The following is a 16,852-nucleotide window of genomic DNA, read 5'->3' as shown; positions in this document are numbered from 1 at the left end:
CCAGGACCGTGCACGGAATGGAAGGTAGCAGAACTCATTTCTAGATATCCGATGGGTTTGAACAGGAGAAATGATGTGTTATATGCATATTAGGGAAGAATAACATGTGAAATGTAAAATTTTGATTTTTTTTGTAATTTTTTGTTTTTTTGTATTTGTTGTAAATTTTTATAATTTTGTTTTTTGTATCATTGTGAATATGGGACCGGATAGGAATGAGATGTGTAATATATTCCATTGTACTTTTTCTGATTGAGAAAAGAGTGGACTCTATTGGAAGTTTGTTAAAAATTTATGAAAAAAACATCATAGAAAATAATTCCTAGGGAAATAAATTCTATTAGAGGGGGATTTCCTCTTTTTTCTCTTTTTTCTCTTCTTCCTTTGAATTTGCTTCTGATTGGGAAGTAGTGATAGGGGGATATAATGATATAATGATAGAACGAAAATTAAATAAAATTAAATAAAATAAAAATAAAAATTTAAATAGAAATAAAAATAATTAAAAACAAACTAGAATGTGGATAATGGGAATTAGTGCTATAAGAGACTGTGGTTGGTCTTCTCTGGGACTTTGAATATGTAGGGTTAATAGGAGAACTTCTTTGCTGCACCTCCTAAACCTTTCTACTGGTTAATGAGGTTCATGTTAGGGTTTCAGCCCTTTTTAATGAGTCCATTTTTTTCTCAGAAGAGTTAGAGACGGATTAAGAACTTGGTCGTTCGAAACGCGTCCTCTGTTGGGGCAATTGTTAACATGGACTGTTTTTACAAGTTTGATAAATAAACATGAATTTTTAATGAAGATTTTTCCATGGACTTGTTGCTGGAATTTTTTCTTATACATAAATGTTGATTGTGTATCATCAAATTCTTACTTTGAATATAAGGGCATTTTTAAGTTTGCAAAATCAGTGTTAAAAAGAATATTTTACTTTCACTGTAGTGAACACTAATACACTTATTAACCCCTATAGAAGAACTTAACATTAGAGTTGAGCGCGGTTCGCGGTTCGAGGTTCTCCAGTTCTAGGCTCGAGTAATTTTGGGGCCTGTTCTAGATCGAACTAGAACTCGAGCTTTTTGCAAAAGCTCGATAGTTCTAGAAACGTTCGAGAACGGTTCTAGCAGCAAAAAAACAGCTAATTCCTAGCTGGCTTTCCGCTGTAATAGTGTAAGTCACACTATTATGACATTTCAGTGTATAGTGTGCGTGAACAGCGCCTTCAGATCACTGCTGTTTGTATAATGGCGATCGCCTTTTTTTTTTTTTTTTTTTTCCTTGTCTTACTTCCCTAAGCGCGTGCGTCTTGTGGGGCGGGCCAGCATGTCAGCCAATCCCAGACACACACACAGCTAAGTGGACTTTTAGCCAGAGAAGCAACGGCATGTGTGATAGGATGTCCATGTCACATGTCCCTGCATTATAAAACCGGACATTTTCCTCCAGCACGCCATTATCTGCCTTCTGCGTCCTTGGTGTCAGACATCACTGGCGCAGCTCCGTCCTAAATCCTATCGCCGATACAGCTGTATGCGCTCCATCCACAGCGCTGGACAGCTTAGGGAGAGCACTTTCTATCAGTCCTTTTAAGGGCTCGTACCGGCAGGGTCAGAGCCATAGGTGACAGGTCCTGAAAACAGAGACAGCGTCTGTGTAGCTAAGGTCAGGGATTTCGTCGATGCATTTACCCATTAGGAGGAAATAGAAAGGCAGGCTTCCATTCCTCTACCCAGAGCCCCACAATCCTGGCACTGTACCCTCCTGTCCTCTGCACACTCCAACTCATTATAACTAAGCCGTTATACTAGCAAACAGTCAGTGTACCTAGTGGCATCCTAAACGTGGCTATTGGACTTTTGTGTAGTCACACTAGTGGAAAGATATTTGCAGCACGTCTGCCTGCATTGCACACTCAAACTCTTTTTAACTAAGCCATTATACTAGCAAACAGTCAGCGTACCTAGTGGCATCCTAAACGTGGCTATTGGACTTTTGTGTAGTCACACTAGTGGAAAGATATTTGCAGCACGTCTGCCTGCATTGCACACTCAAACTCTTTTTAACTAAGCCATTATACTAGCAAACAGTCAGTGTACCTAGTGGCATCCTAAACGTGGCTATTGGACTGTTGTGTAGTGACACTAGTGGAAAGATATTTGCAGCACGTCTGCCTGCATTGCACACTCAAACTCTTTTTAACTAAGCCATTATACTAGCAAACAGTCGGTGTACCTAAAGGCATCCTAAACGTGGCTATTGTACTTTTGTCTAGTCACACTAGTGGAAAGATATTTGCAGCACGTCTGCCTGCATTGCACACTCAAACTCTTTTTAACTAAGCCATTATACTAGCAAACAGTCAGTGTACCTAGTGGCATCCTAAACGTGGCTATTGTACTTTTGTCTAGTCACACTAGTGGAAAGATATTTGCAGCATGTCTGCCTGCATTGCACACTCAAACTCTTTTTAACTAAGCCATTATACTAGCAAACAGTCAGTGTACCTAGTGGCATCCTAAACGTGGCTATTGTACTTTTGTGTAGTCACACTAGTGGAAAGATATTTGCAGCACGTCTGCCTTCATTGCACACTCAAACTCTTTTTAACTAAACCATTATACTAGCAAACAGTCAGTGTACCTAGTGGCATCCTAAACGTGGCTATTGTACTTTTGTCTAGTCACACTAGTGGAAAGATATTTGCAGCACGTCTGCCTGCATTGCACACTCAAACTCTTTTTAACTAAGCCATTATACTAGCAAACAGTCAGTGTACCTAGTGGCATCCTAAACGTGGCTATTGTACTTTTGTCTAGTCACACTAGTGGAAAGATATTTGCAGCATGTCTGCCTGCATTGCACACTCAAACTCTTTTTAACTAAGCCATTATACTAGCAAACAGTCAGAGTACCTAGTGGCATCCTAAACGTGGCTATTGTACTTTTGTGTAGTCACACTAGTGGAAAGATATTTGCAGCACGTCTGCCTGCATTGCACACTCAAACTCTTTTTAACTAAGCCATTATACTAGCAAACAGTCAGTGTACCTAGTGGCATCCTAAAAGTGGCTATTGTACTTTTGTCTAGTCTTACTAGTGGAAAGATATTTGCAGCACGTCTGCCTGCATTGCACACTCAAACTCTTTTTAACTAAGCCATTATACTAGCAAACAGTCAGTGTACCTAGTGGCATCCTAAACGTGGCTATTGGACTTTTGTGTAGTCACACTAGTGGAAAGATATTTGCAGCACGTCTGCCTGCATTGCACACTCAAACTCTTTTTAACTAAGCCATTATACTAGCAAACAGTCAGTGTACCTAGTGGCATCCTAAACGTGGCTATTGTACTTTTGTGTAGTCACACTAGTGGAAAGATATTTGCAGCACGCCTGCCTGCATTGCACACTCAAACTTTTTTTAACTAAGCCATTATACTAGCAAACAGTCAGTGTACCTAGTGGCATCCTAAACGTGGCTATTGGAACTTTGTGTAGTCACACTAGTGGAAAGACATTTGCAGCACGTCTGCCTGCATTGCACACTCAAACTCTTTTTAACTAAGCCATTATACTAGCAAACAGTCAGTGTACCTAGTGGCATCCTAAACGTGGCTATTGGACTTTTGTGTAGTCACACTAGTGGAAAGATATTTGCAGCACGTCTGCCTGCATTGCACACTCAAACTCTTTTTAACTAAGCCATTATACTAGCAAACAGTCAGTGTACCTAGTGGCATCCTAAATGTGGCTATTGTACTTTTGTCTAGTCACACTAGTGGAAAGATATTTGCAGCACGTCTGCCTGCATTGCACACTCAAACTCTTTTTAACTAAGCCATTATACTAGCAAACAGTCAGTGTACCTAGTGGCATCCTAAACGTGGCTATTGTACTTTTGTCTAGTCACACTAGTGTAAAGATATTTGCATTATCTTTCCACTAGTGTGACTAGACAAAAGTACAATAGCCACGTTTAGGATGCCACTAGGTACACTGACTGTTTGCTAGTATATGCTACCTAGTGGCATCCTAAACGTGGCTATTGTACTTTTGTGTAGTCACACTAGTGGAAAGATATTTGCAGCACGTCTGCCTGCATTGCACACTCAAACTCTTTTTAACTAAGCCATTATACTAGCAAACAGTCAGTGTACCTAGTGGCATCCTAAACGTGGCTATTGGACTTTTGTGTAGTCACACTAGTGGAAAGATATTTGTAGCACGTCTGCCTGCATTGCACACTCAAACTCTTTTTAACTAAGCCATTATACTAGCAAACAGTCAGTGTACCTAGTGGCATCCTAAACGTGGCTATTGTACTTTTGTGTAGTCATACTAGTGGAAAGATATTTGCAGCACGTCTGCCTGCATTGCACACTCAAACTCTTTTTAACTAAGCCATTATACTAGCAAACAGTCAGTGTACCTAGTGGCATCCTAAACGTGGCTATTGGACTTTTGTGTAGTCACACTAGTGGAAAGATATTTGCAGCACGTCTGCCTTCATTGCACACTCAAACTCTTTTTAACTAAGCCATTATACTAGCAAACAGTCAGTGTACCTAGTGGCATCCTAAATGTGGCTATTGTACTTTTGTGTAGTCACACTAGTGGAAAGATATTTGCAGCACGTCTGCCTGCATTGCACACTCAAACTCTTTTTAACTAAGCCATTATACTAAGAAACAGTCAGTGTACCTAGTGGCATCCTAAACGTGGCTATTGTACTTTTGTGTAGTCACACTAGTGGAAAGATATTTGCAGCACGTCTGCCTGCATTGCACACTCAAACTCTTTTTAACTAAGCCATTATACTAGCAAACAGTTAGTGTACCTAGTGGCATCCTAAACGTGGCTATTGTACTTTTGTCTAGTCACACTAGTGGAAAGATATTTGCAGCACGTCTGTCTGCATTGCACACTCAAACTCTTTTTAACTAAGCCATTATACTAGCAAACAGTCAGTGTACCTAGTGGCATCCTAAACGTGGCTATTGTACTTTTGTGTAGTCACACTAGTGGAAAGATATTTGCAGCACGTCTGCCTGCATTGCACACTCAAACTCTTTTTAACTAAGCCATTATACTAGCAAACAGTCAGTGTACCTAGTGGCATCCTAAACGTGGCTTTTGTACTTTTGTCTAGTCACACTAGTGGAAAAATTTTTGCAGCACGTCTGCCTGCATTGCACACTCAAACTCTTTTTAACTAAGCCATTTTACTAGCAAACAGTCAGTGTACCTAGTGGCATCCTAAACGTGGCTATTGTACTTTTGTCTAGTCACACTAGTGGAAAGATATTTGCAGCACGTCTGTCTGCATTGCACACTCAAACTCTTTTTAACTAAGCCATTATATTAGCAAACAGTCAGTGTACCTAGTGGCATCCTAAACGTGGCTATTGTACTTTTGTCTAATCACACTAGTGGAAAGATATTTGTAGCACGTCTGCCTGCATTGCACACTCAAACTCTTTTTAACTAAGCCATTATACTAGCAAACAGTCAGTGTACCTAGTGGCATCCTAAACGTGGCTATTGGACTTTTGTGTAGTCACACTAGTGGAAAGATATTTGCAGCACGTCTGCCTGCATTGCACACTCAAACTCTTTTTAACTAAGCCATTATACTAGCAAACAGTCAGTGTATCTAGTGGCATCCTAAACGTGGCTATTGTACTTTTGTGTAGTCACACTAGTGGAAAGATATTTGCAGCACGTCTGCCTGCATTGCACACTCAAACTCTTTTTAACTAAGCCATTATACTAGCAAACAGTCAGTGTACCTAGTGGCATCCTAAACGTGGCTATTGGACTTTTGTGTAGTCACACTAGTGGAAAGATATTTGTAGCACGTCTGCCTGCATTGCACACTCAAACTCTTTTTAACTAAGCCATTATACTAGCAAACAGTCAGTGTACCTAGTGGCATCCTAAACGTGGCTATTGTACTTTTGTGTAGTCATACTAGTGGAAAGATATTTGCAGCACGTCTGCCTGCATTGCACACTCAAACTCTTTTTAACTAAGCCATTATACTAGCAAACAGTCAGTGTACCTAGTGGCATCCTAAACGTGGCTATTGTACTTTTTACTTTTGTCTAGTCACACTAGTGGAAAGATATTTGCAGCACGTCTGCCTGCATTGCACACTCAAACTCTTTTTAACTAAGCCATTATACTAGCAAACAGTCAGTGTACCTAGTGGCATCCTAAACGTGGCTATTGTACTTTTGTCTAGTCACACTAGTGGAAAGATATTTGCAGCACGTCTGCCTGCATTGCACACTCAAACTCTTTTTAACTAAGCCATTATACTAGCAAACAGTCAGTGTACCTAGTGGCATCCTAAACGTGGCTATTGTACTTTTGTGTAGTCACACTAGTGGAAAGATATTTGCAGCACGTCTGCCTGCATTGCACACTCAAACTCATTGTTACTAATACATTATAATACCAAAAATTGAGTAAACTTAGTGGCATACAAGAAGTGGCTGTTGTACTCCATTAATGCCCCACTGGTGCAAATCTATGTGCAGCACCTCTGCATGACACCCTCTTGCTCTATTTTTAATAAGCTATAATGATAGCAAAAAATACTGCCATTTAGTGGCATCATAGAACTGGCTGTTGTATTCCATTATTGCCCCACTGGTGCAAATCTATGTGCAGCACCTCTGCATGACACCCTCCTGCTCTGTTTTTAATAATCTATAATTATAGCACAAAATACTGCCATTTAGTGGCATCATAGAACTGGCTGTTGTATTCCATTAATGCCCCACTGGTGCAAATCTATGTGCAGCACCTCTGCATGACACCCTCCTGCTCTGTTTTTAATAATCTATAATTATAGCACAAAATACTGCCATTTAGTGGCATCATAGAACTGGCTGTTGTATTCCATTAGTGCCCCACTGGTGCCAAGCTATTTCTAGCACCTCTGCATGACACCCTCCTGCTCTGTTTTTAATAATCTATAATTATAGCACAAAATACTGCCATTTTGTGGCATCATAGAACTGGCTGTTGTATTCCATTAGTGCCCCACTGGTGCCAAGCTATTTCTAGCACCTCTGCATGACACCCTCCTGCTCTGTTTTTAATAAGCTATAATTATAGCAAAAAATACTGCCACTTAGTGGTATACAAAAAATGCCTGTAGGACTCCTTTATTGTGCCACTGGTGCCAAGCAATCTCAAGCACCTCTGCATTCTACACTCATGCCCATTTTGCTATGCTAATTTTATAGCAAACTCAGGGAATTCCTTGCTGCATTTGATCATTACGAGGGATAGAAAGTGAAGCTTCTTTTACTGTCCTGGTACCCACAGAACACGGCCACTGTACCCATCTGTCAACTTTTGCCACGCTATTTAATTTGCACAAAGAGCTGACTCTTTTTCTGCCTTCCTAAAATTGTCTGGAATACTAAGTTAGTGTTCCTTTGCTGCCAAGCAAGGTACAACACATGTGCATTCTACACTCCTTTCCATTTCTGGAATGCAATTATTAACTGCAGGTAGTCCAGGCAATCTGTGACGAAGGTGCAGGCGTGGATATAATGTAGCCTGCATCCAATGATGGTTCGTTCGATGTCTGACAGCTCAACAATACCTTCTGTTTCCACTTCCAAAACAAGTGATGACCTGCCAATCACACTACCTGTTGCGGGTTAAGGAGTGGAAGTTCAGTGTGAAAAACCATGTGTGACTGCTGTCCCCACAGTCACAGAGGATGAAGAGCACGCAGATGCACTTGATGGGGCAGGCGGTGGTTGCACAGGCACGCTAGTCCCCATTGTAGCACAGTGAAATTCACATTGCGACTTATGCTTCATTTTAAGTCGTGTACAGGGTGGGCTCCCCAGTATGCAGCAAAACCAGGCTAAAGGAAAAGGACTCTAGCCAGTTGGGTTGATAAATGATTGTTTAACTTTACCAAAACAAACAATAAGAACCATGCATACAATTAAAATAATTGAACAATCTATTCTGTTGCCTACTACCTGCTAATCCCTCTGTGTAGCAGTAATTGTGTGTTTGTGCGTGTGTGTGTGTGTGTGTGTGTGTGTGCGAACACGACTTACCAGTGGCGCATCACAAGAGCTTTCAAGTTATCTACCTAAACATAGACAAAACACATGACCCCCCCCTGAATACCCTTGTTAGCTAAAGCCTCACAGATATTGCAGATGATAACAGTGTGAATGCAAACCACACAGCTCTGCAACACAGTCATGGAAATCTTGAAAAGCAACAGTCAATGCAAACATGTGTTGCTGTCCCTCTATGATTTAAACTGTACGTAACAATTTGACAGTGCAGAGGCAGCAAGTCTTATTGTCTATATATTCGGTCTACCCAGAACAGATATGTGTTTTGCTAATAAAACAAAGTGTTTTGTGCCCGCATTATTGTCTGGGCACAGCCTACCGTACCCGGGTACTGTGATGTCCAGTTGCCAGAAATACAGACTTTATGCTCCTCTCACGGTAAACAGTATAGACAGCACTGTAAGAATGTTGGTCTGTGGCACAGGATGCTGCTCACTGACGTTACAGTGCTCATCATCAAAGAACAACACAACTCCCCTCACAATTGAACAAAGTGTTTCCGCGGTGGCTCCTTGCTGTAACACACACCTTTAGCTTTTCATTCTGTTCATAGACAGCATCTCCAAGTCCACCCCCGAAGAGCAATTTTCTATTGCTATAGTGACTAAAGGCAGATCCAAAAAAACAGCAGCCCCTTGTGTGTAGTCTGCAACAATGCATGCAATGAACGGCAAATAAGCATATTACGTTGACAGTTGCTAAAGCTGAGCAATACACCTTCACGCTGTCAATTCATATCCATGTGATACTTCATGGAGGAAGTACTCAAAAGTGTGAGTTTTTGCCTTCTACTTACAGATTTTTGACAAATCTTACAGATTCCATGACTTGGGTGATCCTTTGCGATGTCCAAAAATTCACAGGCTAAGAAAGGCTTACAGCCCATGCGACCTGCATAGCCAACACGACATCTGCTCAGAGTCAAAGTTGTGGTCCAGGATTCAGTTGTTGACGTGCTTCCAGTACATTGTCTCTGGCCAGGAAGACGCAACGTAACCTCGTCGTCAGTAGCATCCTCCTCCACCTCCTCTGCTGACCTCATCGACTGGCTGACTTTGGTTTGACACTAAGTGTTGTCTCCAACCTCATCAATAACCCTGTGTGTTTTCATTCCCCTCGTCCTGAGTCCTCCGAGACAACCTCTTCCTGCCTTGACCGAATAGTAAAGTTGTCCTTCCAATCAGGTATCTGTGCTCCTCATCATGTTCCCCATTGTCTCCACCAGGAGGATTTACTATTTGTAAATGAGGGTGTAGATTAGACTCAGCACCTTCTTCATCGGGGCCTGGATCCCAGTCACAAAGCTTCAAGCTATCTGCGCAGATCATTTCCCCTGTCTCATGGAACTTGCTACCTCGAGGAACTCGCTATAGTGCGACTGAACAGCTATGCAAACTCAACCATCTCTGTCACCCCATACTCAGCAGGGCTGGTGGAAACTTGAGAGCTGTTAGGAAGCAAGTGCGATTGGATTGACACCACAGAGGAATGGAGTATTTGGGATCTTGAAATTGGGGTGGAGGAGAGGCCACTTTATGGAGCAATTCAGATCCATTGAAGCAGCTGCTGATTTGGCCTCATCTACATTTGTTAGCGATGGTCGTGTCCATGAAAAAAGGGAACATATCAGATTATCCATGGGAAGAAGTACACCTGTTCTTTTGGATGTTATTTGTTGTTACAAAACGGTGACGCCTTAAACGCAAGCAGCCTGCTGCGGTTTCAGTTGCGCCCAGGCATCAGCTGCCATTTAGGCCTGTGCCTCGGGTTGTCCAGCTGGCTGCTTTCTCCTCCACGTGTAAGTGTGGAGAGGCAGCTAGTGCGTATGCGTGTGACGAATTACCCCAGCCGCAGCCTAACTCCAGTGTTTCGCCTAGTGAGTATGCTCAGCCTGACTGTGCCATTCCTGAGGCTAAGTCTTCATTTCGGGCTACAGCGCATGCTCCCACACTTAGTGCGAAAAGCCTCTTTGCACAGGTACTTGCACTCCGTGACGGGTCTAAGTCCTGTGTTGTGCATAGACACCATGCTAAAGCTGATAGTCTTTTTTCAGAGACTGTATTTCATGCAACTGACTATGGTCAGGCACTTACTGCATCAGAAACTAGGTCCGGTAATGAACTCTTTGGCCCTGCCCGTGATGTGGGGGGCCCATTTAGACCACAGGGCATCAGGTGTCCTGACGATGTGGCCAGGCCACTCCCAAATGGCTTGCAGAGGCCCGCCCCTATGACTTGTCACCTCATTATTGATGGTCAGACGATGACTGGTGAGGTGTTTGGGTCATGACAGCCATGAGGTCATCATTGAAGTTGCGGTTCCAAATAGGACGCTAGTTATGCCACTCATGACGTATCACTCTGCTTTTGTCTCCAGGAGGTGCATTGTGGTCCACCCTGGTTTGGGGCGGACCCAGGTTATAGAAGGTGCTGGAGACAACAAGGAGGTGCGCAGTCTTCTATTATGCTCCGAAAGAGCACACCTCCATGTGTTGAACCCATTGTGGCTTTAGGCCAGAGGTAGGCAGGGATAGGGCGTTGATGCAGGCCGCCACCACAGTTGGTAACGCAGAACGGTTAAGACCAGCTCCTGTCCTACAAGTCCTGCTTGTGCAGCCCAGTGGCATTAACAGGCCTGCTGCTGCTGATGTGCCTGCTGTTCACAGGTATGGCCCCAATGCACACGGTCAGCATACTGAATGGCCCCTGTGATGTTAACAGGGAGTTCCTGGGCTGGGTGGGCGTGTGGACCCTGTGACGCTAACAGGGCTCCCAGTCTCAAGATCCGAGTGGCGTCTAACTTGATTCAGGCTACTATTAGTTTCATAGCCACACAGCTCTGTATCCTCCACCGAACCTTCCAGTTGCCAACCTCTCCTTTTCCATCTGGGAGCACGGTGGACACTGACTGCTGATGGGGATATATACCTTTCTCTTTCTTTTCTTATTAATTTTCGTTATATAGCTGTAACATAGTATATACCACCTTATCCAAATCTGCCAGTCCCACCGTAACAGATGGTGTTTCTTCATCAAATGTTACTTTTGCTTAACCACCAAACCCACGGACCAAAACTTTTTTCCCCTTTCCAACACACCTGTTCCCCTTTTCACCCGCATCTGTCCTTTTTCAACTCATTTTGTATATGACCAAAAGTGCAACTCTGCAGGGACACCGTACTCAATGGCATCTCAGCACAACAGCCACCCCTCGGTCCCTCAGATGTGGACAAGTAAAAGACCATTTCCTCCTATCCATGACAAACCGTTGAGATTCACTCTGTGCAGCACTGGTGTTTAGTGGAAAAGCAGATCAAAGATTGCGTAACACCTTCTGAAGATACTCCTGCACACGTGCGTCCCTTTATATGGCATGAATTTTTTCGCCAAATTTTGTCTTGTACCGGGGATCTAACAGTGTGGCAACCCAGTAGTTAGCATTACTTCGAATTCGTACAATCCGAGGGTCATGTTGTAGGTAGTGCAGCAAGAAGCCGCTCATGTGTCTTGTGCATCCAGGAGGACCAAGTCCTTGGTGTGTTGGTGGCAGAGAGGTGAGAATCGTGCCTCCTTCCTCTGCCCTCTCCCCACAACCTCGCACAACCGAAATGTGAGCAAGCTCTCACTCATCTGCTGAGTCTTCCATGCCCATCGCAAGTTCGTCCTCCATTTCTTCATGGCTCCTGCACCTTCCTCAACAATTTTTGCTGATACTATGCGCCCTTGTTAATCCCTATCCCCCACCATAACTGCTGCCTAGGTGCCGCTTACCGTATGGACCTTGTAGATCTTATTATCCCTTCTGCATATGACTCCTCCTGTACTTCCTCACCTTCCTCTTGGACCAATACCTGACTCCGAATAATGCTTACAGTGTGCTCCATCATGTAGGTGACCAGAATTGTCACGCTGAGAATGGCATTGCCAGTGCTAAACATCTTCGTCGACATTTGGAAACTGTGTAGAAGGGTGCATAGGTCCTTGATCTGACACCACTCCAGCAGCGTGATCTGCACCACCTCTGGATCAAGTTAGCCCAGGGTATACGTCATACCGTATTTCAGCAGGGCTCTGCGGTGCTGCAACACACGCTGCAACATGTGCAGATTCCAATTCCTGCGTGTCGGAACATCGCATTTCCGGCGTTTAACTGCCAGAACCTAAGACTTCCGGAGCGATGAAAGTTGTTGAGCTGCTGGGTGCGAAGGATGAAAGTGACCACATAGCAGCGTGCCCGCTGCACAAGGCCATGTAGGCCGGGATGGTATTTTAAAAATTGCTGGAGAATCAGATTCAACACGTGAGCCATACAAGGCCCGTGTGTCACATTGCCCTGACGAAGGGCCGCAGACAGGTTTGCATCATTGCCGCACACGGCTTTTAAGTCACCAACGTAGTCCACTCAATCAGTTTGTACTCTGGTCCCAATGGGAAGACACCACACCCTTTTTTAGGCCCCTCCTGTCTGCAGACCACTGCCAGACAAAGCTATGAACCTCTTGTTACTGTTACCCCCAGTTCAGTTTTATGAGTTTGTGTGCTTGTTACCTGACTACGTTTCCTGCTTGCTGTTTATGTACCTCGTTGGCCGATCCGCATTTCACCTCTGCTTGTTTTCTGATTAAGTCCTGGCCATCCCATTCTGTTCCTCTTCCTCAATTAATGTTTTTGAACCTGCATGGCTACTATTCTCTGGAACTGCAGCCTTCCACAGGTATTGATCAACGTGGGACCTGTGTAATTCCAAATCACTGTATAGGGGTTAAAGGGTTTCAGGGTTCTGGGTGTCCAGCTTGGTGAGTGGGTTGCCTCTAGCCTATCCTTTACAGCCCATCTGAGTGTGTCGATCCAGGCAGGCGTTACACCGTGCCCTCTGCAGAAGGCCATGTAGGCAGGGATAGTGTTTTAAAAATTGCTGGACAACCAGGTTCAACACGTGAGCCATACAAGGCACGTGTGTCACATTGCCCTGAAGAAGGGTCGCAGACTGGTTTGCATCATTGTCGCACCCAACCTTCCCTGACTGCTGGTTGACTGTAGACAACCATTGATGAAACTCGGTCTCACTCTTTAGAGCTAACCGTTCACAATTCCTCAGCGGTGTCTCACATTTCCCCTACATTTCAAAGTAAACATTTGACCGCATGATGGCCTTGAGCTCTGCTGCCAGCATAGTAATGAGATGTGTGGGATTCCTTGGGCGCAGTTACAAGGAAGGGTAGCCTGACCACACAGGGTTTGGGCCGAGGTGGAGGACCCACACGAGGTTGAGGAGGCAGAAGCAGTGGAGGAACTTGTACATACAGAGGAAGGATTGACACACAAGTCGTGGGGACGGCAAGACTTGTACAGCAAACCCTTCTCCATCTCTCGCCATAGTTACCCAGTGGCCAGTCAGCAACATGTAACTCCCCTGTCCATGCTTACTGGTCCAAGTATCTGTGTTGAAATGCACGCTGTCACACACAGAGTTTCTCAAGGAATCGGTGAGGTTGTGTGTGACCTACTGTGGTAGCGCGGGCAAGCCTTTTTTGGAGAAGGAGTGACGACTGACCATCGGCTCTTGGGGCACTGCAATGGGCATAAAGTCTCGAAAATCTTCGGTCTCAAAAGGGTGTAAAGGCAGCCTTTCTGTTGCCAACAAGTTGCAGATGATGAAACTCAACCTCTTAGGCATGTCATGCCTTTCGAAAATCATGTAAAACATAGCGAGGGGACTCCAACCACAGTCTCTCTCGTTTCCACTAAATGGGCCACACACACCCCACTTGACTGGCATCAGTTGACCCCCATTTTCAAGATGAAAAAGATGCTTTGCATGAAGCACTCTCAAAAATACGCGTGCCTTTGCCGTCCCCTGGCTGACCCAGGGGAGGAAAAGTCCTCTGAGAGCCATGACTTGTTCATCTTGGTTCTTTTAGAAACACAGCGAGGGGACTCCAACCACAGTCTCCCTCGTTTCCACTAATTGGGCCACACACACCCCACTTGACTGGCATCAGTTGACCCCCATTTTCAAGATGAAAAAGATGCTTTGCATGAAGCACTCTCAAAAATACGCGTGCCTTTGCCGTCCCCTGGCTGACCCAGGGGAAGAAAAGTCCTCTGAGAGCCATGACTTGTTCATCTTGGTTCTTTTAGAAACACAGCGAGGGGACTCCAACCACAGTCTCCCTCGTTTCCACTAATTGGGCCACACACACCCCACTTGACTGGCATCAGTTGACCCCCATTTTCAAGATGAAAAAGATGCTTTGCATGAAGCACTCTCAAAAATACGTGTGCCTTTGCCGTCCCCTGGCTGACCCAGGGGAAGAAAAGTCCTCTGAGAGCCATGACTTGTTCATCTTGGTTCTTTTAGAAACACAGCGGGGGGACTCCAACCACAGTCTCCCTCGTTTCCACTAATTGGGCCACACACACCCCACTTGACTGGCATCAGTTGACCCCCATTTTCAAGATGAAAAAGATGCTTTGCATGAAGCACTCTCAAAAATACGCGTGCCTTTGCCGTCCCCTGGCTGACCCAGGGAAAGAAAAGTCCTCTGAGAGCCATGACTTGTTCATCTTGGTTCTTTTAGAAACACAGCGAGGGGACTCCAACCACAGTCTCCCTCGTTTCCACTAATTGGGCCACACACACCCCACTTGACTGGCATCAGTTGACTCCCATTTTCAAGATGAAAAAGATGCTTTGCATGAAGCACTCTCAAAAATACGCGTGCCTTTGCCGTCCCCTGGCTGACCCAAAGAAAGAAAAGTCCTCTGAGAGCCATGACTTGTTCATCTTGGTTCTTTTAGAAACACAGCGGGGGGACTCCAACCACAGTCTCCCTCGTTTCCACTAATTGGGCCACACACACCCCACTTGACTGGCATCAGTTGACCCCCATTTTCAAGATGAAAAAGATGCTTTGCATGAAGCACTCTCAAAAATACGCGTGCCTTTGCCGTCCCCTGGCTGACCCAGGGGAAGAAAATTCCTCTGAGAGCCATGACTTGTTCATCTTGGTTCTTTTAGAAACACAGCGAGGGGACTCCAACCACAGTCTCCCTCGTTTCCACTAATTGGGCCACACACACCCCACTTGACTGGCATCAGTTGACCCCCATTTTCAAGATGAAAAAGATGCTTTGCATGAAGCACTCTCAAAAATACGCGTGCCTTTGCCGTTCCCTGGCTGACCCAGGGGAAGAAAAGTCCTCTGAGAGCCATGACTTGTTCATCTTGGTTCTTTTAGAAACACAGCGAGGGGACTCCAACCACAGTCTCCCTCTTTTCCACTAATTGGGCCACACACACCCCACTTGACTGGCATCAGTTGACCCCCATTTTCAAGATGAAAAAGATGCTTTGCATGAAGCACTCTCAAAAATACGCGTGCCTTTGCCGTCCCCTGGCTGACCCAGGGGAAGAAAAGTCCTCTGAGAGCCATGACTTGTTCATCTTGGTTCTTTTAGAAACACAGCGAGGGGACTCCAACCACAGTCTCCCTCGTTTCCACTAATTGGGCCACACACACCCCACTTGACTGGCATCAGTTGACCCCCATTTTCAAGATGAAAAAGATGCTTTGCATGAAGCACTCTCAAAAATACGCGTGCCTTTGCCGTCCCCTGGCTGACCCAGGGGAAGAAAAGTCCTCTGAGAGCCATGACTTGTTCATCTTGGTTCTTTTAGAAACACAGCGAGGGGACTCCAACCACAGTCTCCCTCGTTTCCACTAATTGGGCCACACACACCCCACTTGACTGGCATCAGTTGACCCCCATTTTCAAGATGAAAAAGATGCTTTGCATGAAGCACTCTCAAAAATACGCGTGCCTTTGCCGTCCCCTGGCTGACCCAGGGGAAGAAAAGTCTTCTGAGAGCCATGAATTGTTCATCTTGGTTCTTTTAGAAACACAGCAAGGGGACTCCAACCACAGTCTCCCTCGTTTCCACTAATTGGGCCACACACACCCCACTTGACTGGCATCAGTTGACCCCCATTTTCAAGATGAAAAAGATGCTTTGCATGAAGCACTCTCAAAAATACGCGTGCCTTTGCCGTTCCCTGGCTGACCCAGGGGAAGAAAAGTCCTCTGAGAGCCATGACTTGTTCATCTTGGTTCTTTTAGAAACACAGCGAGGGGACTCCAACCACAGTCTCCCTCGTTTCCACTAATTGGGCCACACACACCCCACTTGACTGGCATCAGTTGACCCCCATTTTCAAGATGAAAAAGATGCTTTGCATGAAGCACTCTCAAAAATACGCGTGCCTTTGCCGTCCCCTGGCTGATCCAGGGGAAGAAAAGTCCTCTGAGAGCCAGGACTTGTTCATCTTGGTTCTTTTAGAAACACAGCGAGGGGACTCCAACCACAGTCTCCCTCGTTTCCACTAATTGGGCCTCACACACCCCACTTGACTGGCATCAGTTGACCCCCATTTTCAAGATGAAAAAGATGCTTTGCATGAAGCACTCTCAAAAATACGCGTGCCTTTGCCGTCCCCTGGCTGACCCAGGGGAACAAAAGTCCTCTGAGAGCCATGACTTGTTCATCTTGGTTCTTTTAGAAACACAGCGAGGGGACTCCAACCACAGTCTCCCTCGTTTCCACTAATTGGGCCACACACACCCCACTTGACTGGCATCAGTTGACCCCCATTTTCAAGATGAAAAAGATGCTTTTGATGAAGCACTCTCAAAAATACGCGTGCCTTTGCCGTCCCCTGGCTGACCCAGG

This window comes from Anomaloglossus baeobatrachus, chromosome 2 (genome assembly GCF_048569485.1).
Source record: "Anomaloglossus baeobatrachus isolate aAnoBae1 chromosome 2, aAnoBae1.hap1, whole genome shotgun sequence".
NCBI classification, from domain to species: Eukaryota; Metazoa; Chordata; class Amphibia; order Anura; family Aromobatidae; genus Anomaloglossus; species Anomaloglossus baeobatrachus.
This window is presented reverse-complemented; position numbering follows the sequence as displayed.